Consider the following 13,508-nt stretch of genomic DNA (forward strand, 5'->3'; position numbering starts at 1 on the left):
AATTGGAGTAAATGTCTATCACCTTCTCCAGGTATGCTCCCATGGACTAAGTTTACCTCCCCAATATTTCTTAATCTTGGAGTGTAAACACTGAGCCATGGAGTATAGCTCTTTCTTGGTTTCGCTGGTGGTTTAGTTTTCAGTCTTGCTGTTGTCTGAATGTTTGTGTCCTCCCAAAATTTATATATTGAAATCCTAACCCTATCAAAGGTAGTAGGTGGGTCTCAGAGAGGTGCATAAATCGTGAGGGAACCTTCTTGAATGGGATGAACGCTCTTATACACAGATGCTACAGAGCTCAGCAGCCCCACCATGTGAAGATACAATTAAAAGTCCACCACCTGGGGGCGCCTGGATGGCTCCGTGGGTTAAAGCCTCTGCCTTTGGTTCAGGTCATGATCTCAGGGTCCTGGGATCAAGCCCCACATTGGGCTCTCTGCTCAGCAGGGAGCCTGCTTCCTCCTCTCTCCCTCTCTGCCTCTCTGCCTACTTGTGATCTCTGTCTGTCAAATAAATAAATAAAATCTTAAAAAAAAAAAAAAAAAGTCCACCACCTGGAAGGAGGCCTGATCCTCATGCTGACATTCTGATCCCACACTCCCAGCCCCCAAACCATAAAAGATAAATGTTTGCTGTTTATAAGCCACCCAGTCGATGGTATTTTGTTTTAGCAGTTTGAATAGACTAAGACAAATTGGAGTTCACGGTACTGGACAGTGTTATTTCATGGATTCAACACACTTATGTTCTGACCAATTCTGTTAAAATAACTAATAGTTCCTTTAAATACTATCATTATAAAGAAAAACCTCATAAATTCTGAAAAAATAGAGATTGGTTTTGTTTCTATTTTATCATCTACATATTTCTGAGTCTACTTTAATTCTTTAATTCTTGGGAATGCTTAACTTTATGTTTCCTGAATCGGTACATAATTAGGCTTACTTTAAACATGTTTTCATAATTCTACAACAATCCTACCCTTTTTCTAGAGGATAATTAAGCATATGGATAATGAAGAAGTCAAGGGGAGATTTTAAATAACCTTTCTAAGAGTCAAATAGTTCTTGCAAAGTGGCTTTTTTCCCCTGTTGGTTTACTGACAATGGAAAGGCACTTCCCAAAGGGCTGTTATTTTCAGAATCAGTGGCCCCAGATGACTACCCGCCCCACCGTGGTGGGGTTTATGGAGCAGATGGTGCAGGCAACATGGGGAACATTATGGCGATGACATTAGCAGCAATTATTCCACCACTGAGTATTAGTGTTCTACGTTTTGTGATGCATGGAAACCTCTGTGTGCAGTACATCAGAATTAGAAAATCTTATAAAACGAAACCGGCAAGACATTTGTTAGAGAGTTTGCACTTTGCCCTCATTTCTTTGAGAAAGGAAAATTATTTTTCAATCATTTTAAAATGATCCAGGGTCTTTTATTAGAACTCCTAAAAAGAGGAAGAATTCTGAGTTATTTTTCCATTTGGCTATGAATTCAGTGATTTTTGCCGTAAATGTTCTCTTTTCTCAAGTGGTTGGCAAAAAAATTCTACTGTTCTAGAAACTTCTTTAAAATATGAGAGGGATGCCAGGGTGGCTCAGTTGGTTAAGCAGCTGCCTTTGGCTCAGGTCATGATCCCAGGGTCCTAGGATAAAGTCTCAAATCGGGTTCCTGGCTCAGTGGGGAGCCTGCTTCTCCCTCTGCTTGTTGCTCCCCCTGCTTGTGCTCTCCTCTCTCTCTCTCTCTGGCAAATAAATAAATAAGATCTCTAAAAAATAAAATAAAATATGAGAATGATATGAGAATATGAGAATATGATATGATATGTTATGATATAATTACATATATATTTGGATTGATTTGTATATAATATATAACATATATAATATATATATTAAATATATATTTGGGTTGATTTGTATATAATATATATATTTGGATTGGTTTGTATACATTATATTCTCATATTTTATTATTTAATTTTATTTTTTCTGAAATATAGATATTTATTATATAATATATATTATGCATAATATATATTATATATGTTAATATATAACATATATTAATATATTTATATATTATTATATACATTATATATATGCATATATATATATATATATATCAGTTTTTTTGTATTGCTATCTTAAGAAAGTTTTACCAAATTAGTGGATTAGCAACACCAATGCATTCTTTTACAATTCTGGAGGTTAGAAGTCCAAAATCGATTTTACAAAGCAAGAATCAAGTTGCCTGCGGAGCTATGTTCCTTTGGGGAGCTCTAGGAGTGAATCCATTCCCTTGCTTTATACAGCTTCTAGAAGCTGCCCTTATTCTTTGGTTCATGGCCCCTTTGCTTTATCAAAACCCAAGTCAATCCCACATCACATTACTAGGATGTTGACTCTGCTTTCATTTATAAGGATCATTGTAACTACATTGTGCCCACCTGGATAATCCAATTTCTAGGTTCATAATCACATCTACAAAATCTCTTTTGCTAAATTAGGATGCACACTCATGGATTCTGGGGATTACAATGTACGTATGCTTGGGCCATTACTCCACCCACCACAACATATAAGATGGGCAATAAAAAGATGCTAATAATAAGTGGTAAGAGTTATATATTACAAAAAGTGTATCAATGACAAAACACTGCAATGTGTAGCATATTTCCCATAAATGAATAGACAGTTCCAATGAGTATTTCCAATTATTCATTTCATATTCTGATATTAATACTTTGGTCTATAATTACATAAATAACGTATGTAAGTGACAAGGTATAATTTAATAAAACAGAAACTATTGACACCACCACCTAACTTCAGAACAAGAGCATTACCAATATTAAAGATACATGTATAATCCACCCCAACCCTATTTACCTAGTATCTCCCTAAGTAACCATAATCAAGAATTTTGTGTTTCAGGGTGCCTGGGTGGCTCGGTGGGTTAAAGCCTCTGCCTTCAGCTCAGGTCATGATCCCATGGTCCTGGGTTCAAGCCCCGCATCAGGCTCTCTGCTCAGCAGGGAGCCAGCCTGCTTCTCTGCCTGACTCTCTGCCTACTTGTGATCTCTGTCAAATAAATAAATAAAATCTCAAAAAAAATTTTTTTGTGTTTCTAATTTGCTTGTTTGCCCTTAAAATTTTGATAGATAGATAGATGATAGATAGTTAATAGGTAGATAGATAGATGATAGATAGATGATAGATGATAGGTAGATAATAGGTAGATGATAAATAGATAGATAGATAATAGAGAAAGAGAGAAAGATTGCCTGGTTTTGAGTTTTTAAAAAATAGTGCCATAACATATTTTTGACACTTTGTTTTCACTATATTTAACTAAGATTTATCCTCATTATTTTTTTTATTTTTTAAAAGATTTTATTATTTATTTGACAGATAGTGATCACAAGTAGGCAGAGAGGCAGGCAGAGAGAAAGAGGGGAGGAAGCAGCTCCCTCTACAGAAAGCCTGATGTGGGGCTTGATTCCAGGACCCTGGGAATATGACCTGAGCGGAAGGCAGAGGCTTTAACCCACTGAGCCACCCAGGCGCCCCTTTCCTCATTATTTTAAATAGCAGTATCAATCCATTTCACTGCTATGTAACATCTAATTTTGTTGATATATCATAATTTATTACCCATTTTCCTGTCAATGAGTGTTTGAAATGGTTTTTGTTTTTATTACAGCTAACAGTGCTACTATAAATATTTTTGTGTTATGTCTTCTGGCACACACGTACAAGAGTTTCTTTAAGATTTATACTTAGAACTGAAATATTGGTCTCGAGTATTTGTATATCTAATTTATAGTACAATGTTAATCTTTCTCACCTTTTTCTACTTTCAACAGTCATGTATGTGGTATCATTTTCCTCTCTATTCATGCCAACTTCTGACATCAAACTTTTTATTCTTAAGAGTTTGGTACAAATATGGTATCTTATTAATGTCTATATTTTGCACTTCTTTGCTATCAGTGGGCTTCAACATTTTTTTCACATAATTCTTGGATATTTGTGATCTTTGCCCAGTGAAATGTCTTCTTTTGACTACTTTTCTACTCAGTATTTTTGTCTTTTTCTCAATGATTAACATGAGATCTTTTATAGCTTGGCACCAGCCAGCTGTCAGTTATACCTGTGTGGCAAATATCATCATCCAGTATGGTTTGGCTTTTCATTATCCTTAAGGGACCTTCTAATGAATAGAATTTCTTAAAGAATTTACCCTACCTCAAAGCTATAATACTCTGCTATGTTTTCTTTCTGGTTTTTTTTTTTTTAACCCATCTTATTTGAACTTTCAACTCATCCAAACCTTTTTTTTTTTTTTTTAGTGTTATTATTGGGATAGAACTGAACATTTTTGTCATAAGCAAAACAATTTATTAAATAATCCATGTGTGTACCACTAATCCAATTCTACTTCCTTTATATATCAAATAAATATTGTTTAGACTCCTCATTTTGTCCCATTGGCCAGTTTGTTTGCACCAACCATAATGTTTTACAGCTTCGTAATCATTTCAATTACCTACTACAGGAAGTCCCTCTATTTCTTTCTCCTTCTGTAAGAGAACCTTGGCTATCCGAGACCTTCAGTGGTATTCTATATAAACTATAAAATTAGCTCATTCTTTTTCTCAAAAAATTGTTTTGTTCTGACAAAAATGACATGGACTCTAGCAACTAGTTTGCACATAATTGTTACCTTTACAACATTTCCTCTTTCTTTATATAATCATGGCATCTCCCCCTATTATTGATCTACTTAAGTTTTGAAGAAATTAGGAAATGTTCTAGGTAAAATCTCACAGTTTTAAAGATTTATTTCTACATATCTTATGTGATCAGTCATAGCATGTGAAATTGTTTTTTCAATATTTCAGTTCATTTCAACCCCATAAATTATGCATTCATAGCAATTTTTTATAGAGAAGTCTAATCAAATTTGTATCGCAGTTCACCAGTTTCTTGCTCGTCATTTCTATTTGCACTACAGAATAGCATTGTGTTTTTTTTTTAATTCTGCCTTCTGAAATGCATTAATTAAAAGTCCATTTTATAAATGTTCAAGAAAAAAACTTTTTCTTTAATGCCTTTCTTTCAATTTGGAAGAATTAGTGAGTACACTAATCAAATTAACTCTAATATTGTCTTAATATTTTGATGATGTTAACCCACTATTGATTATTGATGCAAAGTCTACCACCAATCTCGATATTTTCCAATAAAGGTAATTATAGATCACCTGGGTGGCTCAGTCGGTTAAGCATCTAACTCTTGGTTTTGACTCAGGTGATGATGGGTCCTGGAATTGAGCCCTGGTCCAGGCTCTACACTCAATGGAGAATCTGTTGCGGAGTCTCTCCCTCCCTTTGCTCCTCTCTCTGCTCTCTCTCTCTCTTAAGTAAATAAACAAATATTTTTTTTTAAAGGTAATTATATACATACCATACACATGTCATACAATTCATCCTTTTAAGTTTATAATTAAATGACCTTTACTGAACTCACACAATTGTGCAACCATCACCACAACCATTTTTGAACATTTATTTATTGTTCACAAGGAAACCATGTACACTTTAGCAGTTCTTCCTCACTGCTCCCCAACTACTAATCTGCTTTCTGTCACCATAGGTTTGTCTACTGTGGACATTTTATATACGTGGAATCATACAATACAGAATCTTTTGTGACTTTTTAAAAAATATATATATTTTATTTATTTATTTATTTGACAAAAAGAGACCTAGCGAGAGAGGGAACACAAGCAGGGAAGCAGGAGAAGACGAGGGAGAAGCAGGCTTCCTGCCAAGCAGGGAACCCGATACGGGGCTTGATCCCAGGACCGTGGGATCACGACCTGAGCCTAAGGCAGGTGCTTAACCACTGAGCCACCCAGGTGCCCTGTGACTGGCTTTTTTAGCATAGTATTTATAAGATTCATCCAAGTTGCAGCTTGTATCAATACTCCATTTTGATGAATGGATAAATAGAATGTGGTGTTCCATATGATGGGATATTGTTTGGCAATAGAGGCGTTATTCTTTCAAACATATTTTCTTTGCCTTTGATATTCTACAGTTTTAATATAATGTCTTCATATGGACTTATTTTTATTTACCTTTACTTGTATGTTTGAGTTTCCTATATCTTTGCATTAGTTTCTTTGGTTTATTCTGCAAAATTCTTGTCATTTTCTCTGTTGGCTTTTGTTATTCTTTTTCATCCTCTGGGATCTCAATTAGATGTAGATTACTTTAGACTTCCCCCTTTTATCTTGAAAATCATTTTCTCTCTCCTTTTCTCCCACTTTGCATCTGGGACATTTTCCCAGCTCTACAGTCTCCTCAAGTTCTTTGTTCAGAAGTTTCTTATATGCTTTAACATATCCATTAAGTCTTTAATTTCAACACTTGTATTTTCATTTTATTATTATTTTATTATTTTTCAAATGTTCTTGTCATTATTGGCTTCTATTGCAGAATTTATCTTTTATTTCTTTAAATACATTTTACCTGTTTAATCTCATATTTTTGATGTGGAGTTTCCAAGTCTGCATCTCCTCATGTCTACTTTCTTTTGTCTGTAGTAAATTATTACTGGTTATAAACATATATTTGGTTGAACTTTATCCATGATATTCTTGAGGGACTAATTAATGAATCCTTAGTCACAGGTTCAGTTTTTCCATCTGTGGTGGTGCAAGACTCGGTTTCCCAGTCTAGGCATTTGTATTTGCTTACCACCACTGCTTTTACTTTGGCGTTAGCTCACTCTTACTTTTGTTACTATTTTTGTCTTTGAAGAATCCCTTTATATTCTTGTAAGACAGCAAACTTTTTTAAAGTGCATATTTTTTCCATTATCCATAAAATAATGTCTAGGAGAAAGGCCCATCTATGTGTCTGTCTACCATTATGTTGGAAGAATATGTCCTTTATAAATACATTTTTCATCTATATCTGCATCTATGTCTGTATTTCCTGCACATCAAGTCCTTTTTTCTCACACTCTTTATTCTATTTTATTTTTTGAAAGAAGACTAACACCAAGTAAAAATCAGTAAAGTTCTTATTTTCATAATATACTTCTTCCGTATCCCCTGTTTTCATTCTTGTTGTGTTCCATTCCCTTTCCTGCAGATTGTTTGCCTGGAGGTGACAGGCACTATGCATAATTCAACTTTATAACCCTCAGCACATTGCCTGTTACACAGAAGGTGTTCAATAGATATCAAATAAAAAAGTAAATTATAATACTTAAAGTCGACCTAATTCCTGTATTAATCATACAAAAATACAGTGATTACTGGATTTTGTGTCAAAATACAGGACACGTTTTATTATGTTCCCAATGTTTGCCTAGTTAACTTTTTTTCTTTTTTTTTCATTTTAAAAACCAAGTTCAATTAGATTTTCCTCAGGAAATCTTCCCTGATCCTTCCACCTTGGTCCCTATTAGCTATTATTTCCTTATGTTTCCATAGCATGCTGTGCGTGTCTCCAAAATAGCACTTATAATATGGAAAGATAATTATCTGTTTATGATCTATCTTCTACAACATAATGAACAATTTGACAGCAGAGACCAATTTTCAATATTGTATCATCAGCACTGAACTAAATTCCAGATAGGCAATATGTGATAAACAGCTGTTGAATGAATCTAAATAAACTTGAGACCAACATTGGTCTTTTTATATTTTTAATGTGAATAAATTCTCTTGAACTTTTAGTGAAAATAAATGATCTATCTTGTGCTCAAATATATGCACATGTCATTGAGCATACACACTTTACTTTCACGGAAGATAATTGAATAATAATGCAGCATGACAAAATTTGTGTCAAGTTAAGAATTGCATAATTTTCAAATATTTCTAATAATTTAATAAGGCTAAATACCATTCTCTAATAACAGCATCAATAGCATCAACAATTTTAAAAACAGTAAAAGAAACTGAATTTTTTAACCTGAATGTATCTGAATGTATCTTTTCAAAAGATTAATTAATATCCTAATTGTTGAATTTGTAAAACCATTTTATTAAATAACATTATAAATAAGAAAGGCAGTGATAGGGGCGCCTGAGTGGCTCAGTGGGTTAAAGCCTCTGCTTTCGGCTCAGGTCATGATTCCAGGGTCCTGGGATCGAGCCCCGCATGGGGCTCTCTGCTCAGCAGGGAACCTGCTTCCCTTCCTATCTCTCTGCCTGCCTCTCTGCCTACTTGTGATCTCTGTATCAAATAAATAAATAAAATCTTTAAAAAAAAAAAAAGAAAGGCAGTGATAGTTTCCACTATAATTATCATTTTAGATTAAAATATTTGCAATCATTGGAAAGCATTCAAGATGTTTAGAAAAAATATTCTAGTTAGTGATATTATTTATTTTTGTTCTATCTTGTGATATTTTAATAATAAAAATATTTTTAAAAATATTATCTTCTGAAAATATTCCTAGCATATTCGTTCTTAAGGATATTTTATACCCCTAATTTTTGCTCAAATCTATTGAGACATAATGAGAAAAAAGTTTAATTATACTAAATAAATCAACACATTTAAGTTTTTTGTCAGTTGCATGATTCCGTATGTTCTAGACTCTAAGCAATCACATGAAAAATTATTTGTGTAAGAAAAATGCATCATCAAAACAAAAGAGCAAAGGGAAGAAAAAAGAGGGAGAGAGAGAGAGACAAACCAAGAAATAGACTCTTGGGGCACCTGTGTGGCTTATTCTGTTAAGGGGCTGCCTTCAGCTCAGGTCATGATCCCAGGGTCCTGGGATTGAGCCCTGCATCTGGCTTCCTGCTCGTGGAGAGCCTGCTCTCCCTCTCCCTTTGCCTACTGCTCTCTGCCCACTTGTGCTCAATCTCACTCTCTCTCTCTGTCAAAAAAAAAAAAATCTTAAAAAAAAAAAAAAAAAGAACAGACTCTTAACTGTAGAGAATAAACATGGGAGAGGTGGAAAGGGGAATGGGTGACATAGGTGATGGGAATTAACGATGGCATTTGTGATGAGCATCAGGTGTGTATGGATGTGTTGAATCCCTGTATTATACACCTGAAATTAATATTACACTCTATGTTAACTATACTGGAATTTAAATAAAAACCTAAAAAAAATAAAAGAAAAATGCATCATATCGCCATTGGAATGATAATTAAGAAGAATACTAGAAAAGGCATAAAATTCATTTAGTGGAGATGAAAGATGCAAAAACACATACCCAATATAATTTCAACTACATGAAAATGTGTAGGATAAAGAAAAGAAAAAAAAAAAGACATCAAGGTATCATAATGATAGTACTGTAGAGACCTGTTTCCTTTACTCTGTAAGGACACAGTTGAAAACCACTTGCATACACCACCAGTACAGAAATGTGGCCACTAGTCCTGCAGAGTCAGTGTGTGTGTGTACATGTATGGGGAAGTGGTGGAGGAGTAAAGAGGAAGACAGGCACAGAGACAGAAAGAAACAAGGAAAGGACAGGGCAGAAGTAAGTAAGAAGGCAGGGAGAAAAGGAAGAAGTGGGAGAAGTCTGCGGATTGGAAATTACCTGAAAACACTAGGGAACTTCAAACTTATAGACCAGAGGGAAGAGAAGCACTTAACAACTTTTATTAACATTTAATGATGATTTTCCCTACTTTTTCCCTAATTGGTCATTTTAGTTAGTTTCTAGCTATCCTATACTACACTATAGAGCCAAAGATGAATATTGTATTCTATGTTATTTTAGGTGCTACATCTAGCTGTGATTTTTACTAACTTTGGACTTTCCCCAGGGTACTCATTATGGATAAATGACCGCTTGGTATCTATTAGATTTAATTGGATAACATTTAGGTATAAGGTGTGTGTAATTTCCCATCAGTACGGATGTTAATCAGTAACCCCAAATACCTTAAAAAAACACAAATAAACAACAACATCAACAATAACAACAACCAAAAAAACCCACAAACATAAACCACATAAACCCAGAATCTTTGCATTAGTTTACAAAACAGTGGTTTTGCATGCAAGACAATCATAGCTGGCAGTATATAATGCCGACAATGTATCCTTTAAAGCTCTGAAACCAGAATTTATGGGTCTGGATTACAACTATGCTTCCTATTAGCTTTGTAATCATGTTGAAGTTCTTGGCTTATCTTGGTCCCACAGTCCACATCTGTAAAACTGCACAAATAATAACACCTACTTCATAGATTTGCTATGAGGATGGCAGGAGGAATCCACAAAGCAACTAGTATAACATGAGGCACAAAGTGATAGGTAAGCAACAATATGTACCATTATAGAAAAGGGTCCTGGAACACAAACCTATTATATAGAGAAATGGGGGGGGGATGGGCATTGAATAAAAACAGGAAATACAGAAATACAGAAATTTTGAAATGCAAAATTTAATACAAAAAGTTAATGATAAACTTATCATACAGGTTTGAAAATTTTCCATATTATTCACCAGGTTCAACATTACAATTATCTAACCCAAATTCTTATGTGGCATATCAAAATGCCCCTATTATTTCAAAAACTAATTTATAAACAGAAAATACAACAAAATTTGTATTTAATATGAATTTTGATTTTGAGGATCTAAAAGCTAATATTTAATGAGTGCGGTTCTAAGTACCTCATGTGGATCAATCCAATGCTTGCAGCCACGCTCTCGAGAGCAAGCACTATTATAACTATCCCTATTTTAAGGAAGAAAAAACAAGATACAGGGAGATTAGAAAGCTATCTCACTGCAAGAGCTGAGATTTGATCCCCAGAAGACTGAGTCTAGTATATGAACCATTATAAAATTTGCCTAATTGAATTGTTATTTTTTGTACCTCACAATGTAAAATTTCAAATATAAGGTCTATTACTTACTATGTCATGTATAGATGGAATTTGAACTAGATTTTAATGGATACTTACTTTCAAAACAAAACATGATATATAACTTTACTTTGTCAACAAAATATTTTCTTAAAACATTAATTTAAACTAATTAAAATAAGGTGTATCATTCTATTATAATAATAACAATAATAACAATAATTTTAGACTTCTGAAATGTCAAAATTAGTCTTTCTATAGTATGAAATAATAACTATATTTCATCACTGTTACTTTACTATATTAATATATATATGTCAATATACTAATATAGTATAACATATACATTAAGTATATAACATATAGTTAACATATAACTTATCAGTTATTTTTCTTAGCAGGCATCATTATAACTGGATTTGATTAAAACATCTCTCGTAATTAAGGCAGAGAGAAACTGACTTCAGTCCAACCACCTATTTCTTTGGCAGTAGATGGGGAGGGTATTAATACAGTATAACATACAACAAATATTATTTATTATGAAACATGAAAAAATGATGGAAAAGTAAGATTAACTTCTGAAGGTCTTACTGCAAAAGGAGTTTGTAGAGAAAAGAATCATTAAATGTCTCTGTCCTAAAATTTTATGATTCCATATAAAATTCAATTCAGTTGCCTTATAAGACTTATGAATGAGTTCAATACATGTCTAAATTTCAGAAATGGAAATATAAATATTTGTTTCATTTTCATTTATTTCATATATATTATCTCATATTTATTATTGTCTTTTTTTACTCACTTATAACCTTTCTATATTTTCGCCCTTATAGGGCATAGCTCAGGTGAACAGGGAAAATTCCATCAATGAAATGATTAGACTTTATGTATGTTTTGCATTTTAAGAATAATTACATTTTAAACCAACTTTAGTAAGTCTGTTTTAGAATTTTTTGCATGTACTGCATATACATCCATTATCTCTATTTTGCAAAATTGTTTCCTGCTTTAGTTCCTGGTCTTTTAGTATAGGCAAGTTATTTCAAATCAAGTTACAAGGATTTCTTTTAGGTGGCATTATTTGACTACCATTTAATTTACTGTATTTACACAAATGATCAGGACTCACAAATTATGTTGGTTGCCTGGTATAAATGGGATACACCAGCTATGAGGATTAAGTTTTAAAAATTTATTTTCAGAATGCTGAATTTGGTTGTTTAATAGGGTAGTTTCCCAGAACAATGGTCATTTGCAAACAATTAAAAACCCAAACTTCAAGAACAGTTAAAACCTTAATTTCTAGGTTTTCAGGAGATGATCATTTTTGTTTTGTCAGTTTTGTTTTGGACCCTGGCCCTAAACCAAAGGCCTAAGTATGTTAGTAAACAAAGATATTTATGGTTATTCACAGAAAGAGCACAGTGGATATAGGATAACATTTGGCCTTGATGACAGGTGACAGTTGATTTCTGCCTTGTGTGATTTAGAAACAGAAACTGAAGGATCCCTGGGTGGTTTTTGTTTTTGTGTTTTTTGTTGTTGTTGTTGTTGTTTTGTTTTGCTTTGTCTTTTAGCACATTCTTGTAGCAAAAGATGTTCCTGGAAGATCTGAGATTCTGTCTATAAAATTTATCACTAAACCAATAGCATAGGATAAGGATATTCAACTAAATTGTATTATATATACTGTAGCTTAAAAGTACTTTTATTTTAGCCTTACAGTGGGGAACACATGCAGACTGTCTCAAATATATATATATATATATACACATATATGTATATATGTGTGTATATATATATGTATATATATATATACATATATGTATATATGTGTGTATATATATATATGTGTATATATGTATATATATATATATATACATATATACATATATATATATGTATATGTATATATCTTAAGATATATATATATATATATCTTAAGAATCAGTCCAAAGGAAATTCCTTACTTGTCAGTTATTTTTCCTAGCAAGCATCATTATAACTGGAGTTGATTTCATCTTCTCCTATGGTTAAGGCAGAGAGAAACCTGCTTTAGTTCAATCACCTATTCCTTTGGCAGTAAATTAGGGTTGAGACACAGACTACAGAGCAGTAAGCGACACAAGAACTGGTCACCAACCAGGGAGCTATGCTTCTTGGCCAACTGAACTCTAGGCTAAGGGAGGGTGACCTATCTTTGTCTGGTAGAAGCTTGTTCATATATCCCCATTTACAGGTTCTGCAGATCCTTGTGGTTGGTGGGATTTCTACATTATCATGAACTTTGTGGTAAAAAGCTGAAGTGAACTCTGTTCATTGTCACTTTGGAAGATACATGGGGCACCTAGCAAGCAGAAAAAAACATTATCTGGTATGTAAACTCAGTTGCAGTTAGAAGATAAGGGTCTCCGTGCACAAATCATAATCAAGAGAACATATAGATTTGTAACATTTACTACTCCAAGTTTGACCTCCCTACAAGAGAAGCGGTCTACCAGGTCTGATATTATGGAAACATTCTTTGTGATTGCTTGGTTATTATATTCTGTTAACTGGCAATTTGGTTATCAAGGAATAAAAAAGATGAAAACTGGTGTTCAGTTTCTCTGAATATCTCCAGCCTTGGCTATTTT

The 13,508-nt window shown here is 33.4% G+C and overlaps 1 protein-coding gene across 1 annotated transcript in view; it reads left to right on the forward strand.

Annotated features, from left to right (window-relative positions):
- GLRA3 (glycine receptor alpha 3) overlaps window positions 1-13,508 on the forward strand; it is a 193,075-nt gene that overhangs the window by 102,604 nt on the left and 76,963 nt on the right. The gene's annotated exons all lie outside the window — the stretch shown is intronic.

Source organism: Lontra canadensis, unplaced genomic scaffold, assembly GCF_010015895.1.
Source record: "Lontra canadensis isolate GAN:19392208 unplaced genomic scaffold, GSC_riverotter_1.0 scaffold10, whole genome shotgun sequence".
NCBI lineage: Eukaryota > Metazoa > Chordata > Mammalia > Carnivora > Mustelidae > Lontra > Lontra canadensis.